This window comes from Hemitrygon akajei, unplaced genomic scaffold, assembly GCF_048418815.1.
Source record: "Hemitrygon akajei unplaced genomic scaffold, sHemAka1.3 Scf000034, whole genome shotgun sequence".
Lineage (NCBI taxonomy): Eukaryota > Metazoa > Chordata > Chondrichthyes > Myliobatiformes > Dasyatidae > Hemitrygon > Hemitrygon akajei.
The window spans coordinates 604,639-616,745 of NW_027331920.1; positions in this window are offsets into that span (position 1 = coordinate 604,639).

Sequence of the window (12,107 nt, forward strand, 5' to 3'; positions counted from 1 at the left end):
GCCCAATGATCCCCAAAACAGAAAGTATCTCACTGAACCAGCTACTCAGCCACACATTTAACTGCACCACCTTCCCAGGTCTCAGCCCGCTTTCACGCAGAACAGGGGGTAATCCTGGGAACAACACAATAAAGGACATTCTCACTGTGTCTGCTCGGACTCAATCTTAGCACTGGCATCAGTGAAGTAACGCTTCATTCTCAAGGATTACTCATGGCCGCAGTTAAAGCTGTGTGTGCCTTTGACTGACTCAGCAACAACACAGAACATCATTGCACATGAAGAGCCCCTCAGCTCACGATGTCTGTCCTGTGCCAAATAAAACTAAACCTCCTCTGCTTGTGTGTCAATATCTCCCAGGTTCCTGCATATTCATGTGCCCATCTGAAAGCTCTTAATCACAGTATCGGAAATACTTCCACCAGGGCGTACCGGGCACCGTCTAATCTCAACGTAAAGAAATAATCTGGGACGCACACGTTTGAAATTACCCTCTCTCTCAGCTTAATGCTGTGACTTCTGGTAACGGACATTTTCCTAATGCTGAATGTCTACTCCACTGAGGTCTCCAATATTTTATTAAATTACGTCAAGCCTCTCCTCAGCCCGATAACCACCGAGGAGAACAGTCCCCGCCGGTCTAACTGAAACCCTCTCGTCCAGACAATATCCAAGAGAAATATCTGCACCATGTTCTACTAAATTACATCCTTCCGACGGTGCGGTGAACGGAACTGCACACGGTGATCCAAGTGCGACCGAATTAATAATTTCGACAACTATAACACGATATTCCAGCACCGCTGACGCCTCTGTGATGACGACAAGCATGCTGCGCACTTCCTTCACCATCCGGTCTGCATGGCCCAGAACAGAGGGACGTCCATTCACAAGAGAGATAACCAGGAATTTCTTTAGGCTAAGGGTGTTGAATCTGTGGTATTCATTGCAAACGGCTTCTGAAGGTTCTTATATTTGTTCGGATTTTTGAAATCATGAGATATACGGGCAAGCAATCAGTATTTGTTGTTCTCTCCAAGGAAGGCACATCGCTCATTTTACCCACATTGAACTCAGTTCGTCTTATTGGTGCATCTGATATTGGCAATGTTATATTGATCAGCAACTGAAGGAAATGGTGTTTATTAAAAAGAAATGACAATGTATAATGATAAAATGTATGTTTAACGATTCAAGCATTACAAAACAGAACTGCACAAACCCTCTCCATGGAATATGTTTCGAATATGTTACACTGCGTGTTTGTTCAATGGATTGTGTCTAATCAGACGAATGGGAGCACTAAGTGATTTAAGCGCGGTTCCGACTGGTGTATAAGAACTCTTTGAATCAGAGCATGCAGACATTTGGGACATTTTGTGCATTTTGCTGCTTCACGTAGAAAATGGGGTACTCCGCAATTTACAACGTCATCAGAATTTACTACCCGGTGCTTGCTGCCCTCGGAATTCCGGGTAATGTTATGTGTTTGTGTTACTCTCGGGTTATCGTAGACTAAATGAATCTTGATTCATTGTTGCATTTGCGGTCCAGCGCATTGGGCGGTGAAAAGAAACCTTCATATTCTAATTTATATTAGAATAATATAATTTATATTCTAATTTTAATTATAGTTAATATGTTTAATCTTACACTGATATATTATTTAGGTGTTTGATACAGTTTTATACTATCGCGGACACAACTGTATGCCAGAAATGTTTAAGTATGCTTACAAAACGCGCAGACCGAAACTACCGCACCCACAATGCCGGCGAAACTCAGTCGAACAAGCAGCATTTATGTAGAGGAAGAAATGTTCGAGGAGACCCTTCAGCAGGACTTCATCAGATCAGTTTGCAAAGATACCACTTCGCGTAACAACCTGATAGCGACAGTACTGACTTACCAGATCCGGTCAACGCTGAGCCCGCCCTGTGACGTAATATCTTCCTCTGACGTCCGGCTTTCCCGGCACGATTCCTCTCATAAAATCCTCAAAGTTCACTGTAGGGACGAGGAGACGCGACGCACCTCAGTTATTAAATCCCAAAGTATTATCAGCTGCTCCCGCATCTCCCCGTGTTAAATTACTTCTTCCTCCCTTGTCATCATAAGCTGAGAGATTTTTTTAAAAAATCGTCGTTTTATGTTACACGTGGTTTAGGTTAAAAATTCAAATTAATACATAACCTCTGTAGTATTATTCAGTGAAATATTTAAATGGTAGAATGGTCCCGCGCCCTTTTCTATTTGTTCTGAAATTACATTAAATGTGGCCAACCCTCTGATGTACCTCGATCCTGAATGTTTCAGTGGAGTTACCTCGGTATCTGCCATTGATGTTCAATCAGCGAACGTGACTCTTTCTCATGGGTCCTCCCCGATAGCGGAGAAAACGCAGCCATGCAGATGAAAAATGAATTTTCAGAGTAGTCTGTCGGACAATTATTTGTCTGTTTCTCCAAAGAAGAGTAGGATTCTCCTCAAACCAGCGGCTGCGGCCATTACTCCATCACTTTGTCCTTTCCAGCGTGACTGTCTGCTGAGGTGAGGAGTATCATGTGTGTCCTGTTGTATTAACCTCCCGTTCAGTGGCTTCCCCCTTTCTCATTTTCTTTTTAACGATCCCACCAATTATTATTCAATGTGCGGAATTTAATGTTCGGGCATTGCTTTCAAATTCATTTTGATTTTTATGAGCATGCGCATTTCCCACGATTAATTCACTGATTACAACTCTCTCGGCAAAGCTCTGTTTAGCTCACCCGTGGTGCCCATTCGCAAGTTTGGCATCTCTCTTTTCGTGGGCATCTAGTATTCAGGACACATCGCTGGTATGTCCCTTGTTCTGACAGAGAGCGTAGCGTGTGAATCTGGATTTAACATGCATTCTTGATCTTTAATCGATGTAATTATGAAATAATTTCATTTTAAGCGGAAGCCAATTAAATGATCGCTTTTGAAGAATTGTAATTACGTCATATCGTCTGAAATTAAAATCACTCTGTCCGCCATCCGTGCCGCTCTCCGCAAGACGCTTTCCTATTAGGGACAGCTCTTGAAAACCTCGCCTGCCCTGACTGGGACACGGCCCGTTACTATCTACATAACAGAGCCGCCTCAGGATTAACTGAGGGATGTGAAACTGGCGAGATGTAAATCGTGTATTAAGTGGAATGATACCCTGACACCAAACTATGGCCCGTTCGACTATTACTCACAGTAGGCAAATAAAGACACACGAATCATTCTGCGGTTACCGATGGTATGTTTTAATAATTTCTTTCAGTTAATTTAACGGCGATTGTGATCCTGTCCCGCGGGAAGTGCGGTCTGTCCAAATGCATCACTCTCTACCTTGTGGCCATGGCGGTGGCCGATCTGATGGTGGTTATCATTGTTATTATATTACAGAGGATAAATTATATCTATTTATTTGCTAATTTCTTGCTCGTAACTCCGGCGTGTTCTCTGCTATTGATCCTGAGTCTCGCAAGTTTGGACTGTTCCGTTTGGTTGACGGTGGCTTTCACTTTTGATCGGTGCGTCGCCATTTGCTGTGAGAAGCTGCGGAACCAATATTGCACCGAGAGAACAGCGACTGTGGTGGTAGCAACAGTGAGTGCGGCGTGTTGTGCCCAGGCCGTTCCATATTACTTTGCAATGGATCGATTGCATTGTGTTTCTACAGCTGAATATTTCACATCACCCCTGTGGAAAGCCTACGAGGTATTTGACATCATCATAACACCGTTACTACCAATATGTTTAATTGTGCTCTTTAATGTTTCAACCGTCAAACGTATCATAGCGACAAATAGAGTTCGCCAGGTACTTCGAAAAAGCAGTGAGAATTGTAATGACCCGGAGATAGCAAACCGGAGAAAGTCAATGATACTGTTGTTCGCACTTTCAGCCAATTTCATATTATTTTGGATGCCCTATGCTGTGTATTCTGTGAACTGGCAATCCGAAAATTATTTCTACACCGACAGATATTTCAGCTCACCGTCATTCATCCTGCAGGTATGTGGTTTTATGTTGTCTTCTCTCAGTTGCTGCACCAACACGTGTATCTATGGTCTGACACAGAGAAAATTCAGGGAGGAGCTGATGAATGGCGTAAAGTATCTGCTTGTAGCAACGGGAAAGATTTGCAAATAAAATGCAAACACAATGATTCCTCCTTGCAAATTCAAAACCTCAAAACGATTACTTATAATAGTATTTTATTTGAGATTCAGGCGACCGTGTTTTGGTATCTCACTGTTCAAACGATTTGCGGAAGTAAGGCAACAGAGTTTAAATTATTATTATAATCAAGGAATGTAATTCACTCGGATATCGTGAAATTTCAATCCAATGTATTTGATTACACCGTATCTAAGCCTACGAACAGGAATGAATTTCACCCATTTGGAAGAGTATTTGATTTGAGTTTCAAGCGATTGTTATTTCAGAATCTCACTCTCCAGTCATCAGCGGGTGTTAAAGAACAGGGATCAACTTATTAATATCTTCATGGAAAGACTTCTGACTGGGATGTCATAAAACTTCAACAAACTATGGCTGATTACAAGGTATCTGTGTATTTGAACAGGAATTAATCTGATTCGTGCAGTGAGAAAACTGTTGACAAAATCTCTGCATTGTATTAGAACATACATAATATATAAAAATATATTATTGTATAATCCGAAATTCATCATTATTGTCTCGGATTTTACGGCATTTATGTTTCATATTACTGTCTCTGAATATCAACATCAGACGGTAAATGCAATATAATAGTTGTAGAATGATTTAGATGTTCTCCTCATCTCAGTAACATTTCCGTGCCAGAATAGTCTGGAATCGCGACGTAACAAGGATCCCTTTATACTTACCAGTCACGAATGTGACGTGATCAGCAAGGGCTTGGTCTTTGTACATAAGTAATGCTGACGCTTTGAAATACACTAATGCGAGCTGCTTGACAATTGTCATGCTTTGGTCATTAACAGTTGATATACTTTGGTCATTTGGAGATTGCGGAGGGACTACTAATGAGTTTTCAAGAATCGATGGATTCTGGCATTGTACCGGATTTCTGGAAAATTGCAAATGTTACTCCGCCAGTTAAGAAGGGTGGGAGGCAGCAGAAAAGCAACTACGGACTTGTTAGCCTGACATCAGTGGTTGGGAAGATTTTGGAATCGGTTGTTAAGGATGAGGTTATGGAATACCTGGAGGCACACAAGACAGGCCAAAGCCAGCATGGTTTCCTGGAAGGAAAATCTTTCTTGACTAACGTACTACAGTTTCCAAGCAGGGTGGACAAAGGAGATGCAGTAGATGTTGTGTACTTGAATTTTCAGAAAGCCTTTGACAAAGTGCAGCACATGAGGCTGCTTAGCAATATTAGAGCCCATGGTATTGCAAGGGAGTAAACAGCATGGATGGAGCTTTGGCTGATCAGCAGAAAGCAGAGCTTTGGAGTAAAGTGATCCTTGTTCTGGCTGGCTGCCCTTTACCAGTGGAGTTCAACAGTGCTCAGTTTTGGGACCGTTGCTTTTTACAATGTATGTCAATAATTTGAACTATGCGATTAATGGACTTGTGGCTAAATTTTCCGATAGTTCAGAGATAGGTGGAAGAGCGGGTAATGTTGAGGAAATAGAACGTATGCAGAGACACTTAGATATTTTAGGGAACTGGCAAAGAGGTGGCAAATGCAATACAAACTTCGAAAATGTTTGGCCATACACTTCGTTGGAAGAAATAAACAACCGGACTATTATTTCGATGGGGAGAGACATCATTTTCATTTCATTTTTCAATCATTTTATTGATTTTCCAGCAAACAATATACAAATCAGAGGAGAACTTTTAGCAAACAGATGATACAAAAGACGTATATATTGTCAAAATCAGGTAAGTTTAATGTTACTCTGTTATATATACAATATAATCAAGAAACCACAACTCCTCTTAACAAATCGTAAAAGAAAATGGAAATTTTATTTCATAAAGTGAAAAAAAAACACTAAACTAAACCGGAGCAAAAAAAAGAAAAGAAAAGAAAAGAAAAGAAAGATTGGGCAGTCCATTTGAGAATAAAATTAGAAGAAAGAGAAAGAGAGAAAAATATCTTTCCAGTCACCCCCGAACCTTCTCAGATAAGGATTTTTCCTAAAGAGAATAAAGATAAATAAATACATATATAAATAAATAAATAAACGAATGAACGAACGAGCGAACGAATGAATGAATAAATAAATAAATAAATAAATAAATAGATAGATAAATAAATGGATGGATGAATAAATAAATCTTATGAAAAAATTGAATAAAGGGTCGCCAGACTTGCTCAAAATTAAAAGGTGTATCAAACGTTCGGCTTCTAATTCTCTCCAAACTGAAACATGACATAATGTAGGAGAGCCAATAAAAACAGTATGGGGATTAGAATCTTTGCAGTATAACAAGATAGCTCTCCCAGCCAGTAAAGTTGAAAAGGCTTCCACATGTTGAGTGGAAGCAGAAACTCTACCTGCTTCCTCTGGAATAATCTCAAAAATTGCCGTAAGTGAATTGGGTTGAACATCCACATCTATAACATTGGATAGTATTATAAACGCATCCGTCCAAAAATTATTCATGTTTACACAGGACCAAAGCATATGAGCCAGAGTAGCCACCTCTGTGTTACATCTGTCTCAACTAGGGTTTATATTAGGGGAAAAAAACATGCGCCAATTTATCTTTGGATAAATGCCCTCCATGGCCTCCACCTCTTCAATAACTTCCAGTTCCCGGGTCCCGACAGCTTCATTTTCACTGTGGATGTCCAATTCTTATACACTCCCATTCTCCATCAAGAAGGCCTCAAAGCCCTCCACTGCTTTCGTGACAATAGACCTCGCCAGTTCCCCACCACCGCTACACTTCTGCGTTTCGTGGAACTGGTACTCACACTTAATATCTTCTCTTTTCACTCTTCCCACTTTCTTCAGACCGAGGGTGTAGCTATGGGCACTCGCATGGGTCTCCGCTATGCTTGCCTCTTCGTTGGTTATGTGGAACAGTCTAAGCTCCAAATCTATACTGGTACTGCTCCCCAACTTCTCCTTCGCTCCATTGACGACTACATTGGTGCTTCTTCCTGCACCCATGCTGAGCTCGCCAATTTCATCGACTTTGCCTCTAACTTCCACCCAGCCCTCAAATTCACTTGGTCCATCTCGGACACTTCTCTCCCATCTCTGGAGACAGACTGTCCACTGACATCTCCTATAAACCCACTGACTCTCATAACTACCTCGACTATACCTCTTCCCACCCTGCCACATGCAAAAATGCAATTCCCGATTCCCAGTTCCTCCGTCTCCGCCGTATCTGCCCCCAGGATGAGGCTTTCCTTTCCAGGACATCTCAAATGTCCTCTTCTTTAAGGATCGTGGTTTCCCTTCTGCCGTCATCACTGATGTCCTCACCCGCAACTCCTCCATTACCCGCACTTCGGCCCTCAACCCATTCTCCCGTCACAACAGAGACCGAGTTCCTCTTCTCCTCACCTATCACACCACCAGCGTCCGGATCCAGTATATTATCTTCCGCAACTTCCACCACCTTCAACAGGAACCCACCACTAAGCACATCTTTCCCTCTCTACCCCTCTCCGCTTTTCCCTCCGCGACTGCCTGGTCCACACGTCCCTCCCCACAGATCTCCCACCGGGTACTTATCCCTGCAAGCGTAAGTGCTACACCTGTCCCTACAGCTCCTCTCTTACCACCATTCAGGGCCCCAAACAGTCCTTCCAGGTGAGGCAACACTTCACTTGTGAGTCTGTTGGAGTCATCTAGTTATCCCAGTTGCATCCCACTTCAACTCAGCTTCACATTCCCATTCAGTTATGTCCATACATGGCCTCCTCTACTGCCATGATGAGGCCAAACTCAGGTTGGAGGAGCAACACTCATATACCGTTTGGGTAGTCTCCAGACCCTCGGCACGAATGCTGAATTCTCCAACTTCCGGTAATTCCCTGCCCCTCCCTTCTCCAATCCCAGTTTCACTCTGCCTCCTCCTCCAACTGCCTTTCACCTCTCTCATGATTCCGCCTTCTTCTACTACCCATAGTGCTTTCATCTTACATTCCTTCTTCAGTTTTCCTGCCTATCCCCTCCCTGCTTCCCCTCCCCTACCCCTCGGTCTTTCCTATTCTGGTTTCTCACCTGGCACCTACCAGCCTTCTCCTTCCAACCCTCCCCCCGCCTTCTTTATAAGGTCCCTGCCCCCTCCCTCTTCAGTCTTGATGAAGAGTCTCGGCCCGAAACGTTGACTGCTCGTTTCCACGGATGCTGCCCGACCTGCTGAGTTCATCCAGCGTGTTGTTCTGTGCATTTGCCTTTCTCACCGACGACGCAACCTGCAAGTTAACCTTCAGGATGTTTTGCACAAGGACTTTCCAGACCCATTGCATCTCAGATTTTTGTATTTTCCTTCCATGTCGAAAACTGTCTGCTCATTTATTTGTTCCACCAGAGTGCATAACCATGCATTTACCAGCGTTATATTTCATTAACCATTTACCTGCCAAGTACACAATAACATCCTCTTACCAATTGACTCAGACATCTCCCCAACCATTGAGTTCAGGCTGACTGGCCTATAATTTTCTTTCTGCTCCCCTGTTCTTTCCTAAAGAGTGGAAAGACATTTGCAATTTTACAGTCCACCGGAAACACGCTGGAGTCCAATGTTTCCTGAATGACCTATACTAATGCCTCCACAATCTCCAGGCTGCAGATCATCTGATCCGGGTGACAAATGAACTTCTAGGTCTTTCAGCGTTTTGAGCACCTTCTCCTTTATTACCTCACTTCTATTACCTAACATCCTTCGACATGTCTTCCGCAGTGAGGACTGATGTAGAATTCTCATTTAGTTCATCAACAATCTCGTTGTTCCACTTTATTCTGTCTCAGACCTCATTATCTGGCAGTCTTATATCTATTCTTATCTCTTTTATTTTTCAATGTGTAGTTTTCTAACCAACTTGATAGTGTTTGTCAACTTGCTTTTGACAAATTTTGCCATTTGGTTATTTATTATTCTTTTCGAATTCATCTGTCTTGCATCTTCCTCGTTTTTCCCGGAAACCCCTGCAATTTCAGGTCTGCTATCAGCCCTGCCTGTTCCGCCCGCCTTCCAATTTACTTTTGACATCTCATCTCTCATAGGACTGTAATTTCCTTTACACCACTGAAGTACTGCGACGTCAGACTTGTGCGATCACCTCTATTCAGAAGTCAGCCCGAGTCCACAGCACTTCAGTGAACTTTTGAAAGTACCTGATTCTACGAAGTTCTTTAAGTTCAAAATGAGGCGGAGAAACCCTCGGGGTTCCCCCTGTAGCAGGGAAGGGTATATTTAGGCAGTGCATTAGTGATAAGGGACTTGATAGTTAGCAGTACAAACAGGAGATACTGCGGCCACAAAAGAGACGCAGGATGCTGCCTTGCCTCCCAGGTGCAAGGGTCCAGATGTACTCGAGCAGCTACAAGATGTTCCGAAGGGAAAGAGTGAACAGCCAGAGGTCGTGGTGCATATTGGCACCAATGTCGTCGTAATAAATGGGGAAGAGGTTCTACAGACTGAGTATATAGAGTTTGGAAACAGGGTGAAGAGAAGGACATAGAAGGTCATAATTTCTGGATTACTCCCAGTGCCCTGGGTTCGTGTAGCTCAAAATGGGATGACAGTACAACTGAATGAGAAACAGAGGAGATGGTAAAGTGGGCAGTGATTTAAGCTTCGATCAATGGAACATATTTCTGGGCAAGGTGTGACCTGTAGAAGATGTTGTGCCTTCAGACAGTAGATGCAATATTTGCATCTGATCTGGAGGGGAACTAATATGCTGGACGGGACGTTGGCTGATGCTACTCGGGAGGATTAAACTGGTACTGCAGGGGCTGGGAATCGGAATACCAGGTCACTTAGTGAAGGACTGGACACAGAGGAAGTTATCGGTGAAAGTATGGACAAGCAGAATCAAATAAATAGCTATGATGAGATGTGTATTTCAATGCAGGGAATATTATGGGTAAAGGTGACGAACAAAGAACATGGATCAGTGCATGGAGCTACAATGCTGTGGCCATTACAGAGATTTGGTTGATAGATGGGCAGGGATGCGTGAAGTTTTTCAAAAGCTGGAGAAGGAAGTAAAAGAGGTGTGAGTTGCATTACGAATCAGGGAGAATATTTCAGCTGCACTCAGGGAAGACATAGTGGGGGGTTCAGACATTAGTGTAGAACTCAAGAACAGAAAGGGTGCAATGAAGCTAATGGGATTGTACTACTGCCTGCTGTTGGATAATGAATCTATTCAGATGTCCTCTCAGTGGGTGAGCAGTAAGGTGACAGAGACCACAACTCCCTCATTTCCAAGATAGCTACAGATAAGGATGGGATATTTGTAAACTGAAAAACGGAAAATTACGGGGGCATTAAGCAGAAACTAAGAACAGTTAATTGGAAATAACTTCTCTTCTGGTAAATCCACATCGGACATGTTTAGTTCCTATATAATTCTGGAGAACGATAGGTCTGGACCCATGGTTGAGATTTTTGATTGGAGAAAAGCTAACTTTGTGGAGGATTTACAAGGAGTGGATTGGGACAATTTGTTTTATGAGAAGGATGTAATAGAGAAATGGAGACAATTTAAAGGTGAAATTTTGAGGGTTCTGTATCTTTATGTTCCTGTCAGGTTGAAAGGAAAGGTTCAAATTTTGAGAGAGCCGTGGTCTTCAAGGGATATTGGAAAATTGGTTCGGAAAAAAGAAGAGATCTACAATAAATAGAGGCAGCATGCAGTAAATGAGGTGCTCGAGGAATATAAAGAATGTAAAAAAGATTCTTAAAAATGAAATTAGAAAGGCAAAAAGAAAATATGAGGTTGCTTTGGCAAGTAAAGTGAAAATAAATCCAAAGGGTTTCTACAGTTATATTAATAGCAAAAGGATAGTGAGGGATAAATTTGGTCCCTTAGAGAATCAGAGCGGACAGCTATTTGTGGAGCCAAAAGAGATGGGGGAAATTTTGAACGATTTCTTTTCTTCGGTATTCACTAAAGAGAAAGATATTGAATTGTGTAAGGTAAGGGAAACAAGAAGGGTAGTTATGGAAAATATGGTGATTAAAGAAGAGGAAGTACTGGCACTTTTATAGAATATAAAAATGGATAAGTCTCCAGATACTGAGAGGATTTCCCTAGGACCTTGAGGGAAGTTAGTGTAGAAATAGCAGGGGCTCTGACTGAAATATTTCAAATGTCATTAGAAACGGGAATGTACCAGTTGCGCTGAATTCAAACAGTGTGTTGGAAATATATTATAAATAGGAGGGAAACTATTGACTCCAAAGAAGTTTGCTGCTTCGGTATTTCATCGGTTCAGTTACCAGCGCCTCCATAAACCCTTGGGGCTCCCCTTCTCACAGTTTTCAGTCGGCGGCCCATTCAAATGTGCCAGGGACCCCAAGGGAGCCATATGGCCCCCATTGAGAATCGCTGATGTACACCATTTATAGGTGCCTTTGAGCTAGATATTCGCGATCAGCTGACTGCAGGCAATTCTCACTGGATAATTCTCATATTGAATTCTACGCAGAGGGGAGGAATTTCAAATATGGGTGTCTTGGGAATGACCAGGACACACAGTAACGTTACCACTGTGGTCAGGGTTAAGGCTCCAGAGGCAACATTATCATCATGGTCAACGGTGCGCGTGGAATAGTAATGACATCGGCAGCTTGGCCTGCAGTGATATCATCATCTCAGTTCAGTGAGCTGAGATCCAGAGAAGCAATGAGGACATTTGAGTGGTCAGTGACGTGCTTTGAAAGTACAGACCATTTTGCATGTTGAATACAACAGCCCGTAATCGTTCTGACGTTCCCGCTTCACACTCAATGTGTCTGTTCGTGTCCGCTGTCTTGCAGTTCCAATCCAGGAAGTGGTTCTCCAGGAGGTCAGAGAGAAGAGTCTGAGTTTGACTAGTGGAGAATTTGGGCAGATTCATCAAGTCTGTGTTTCACATCCTTCCCCATCC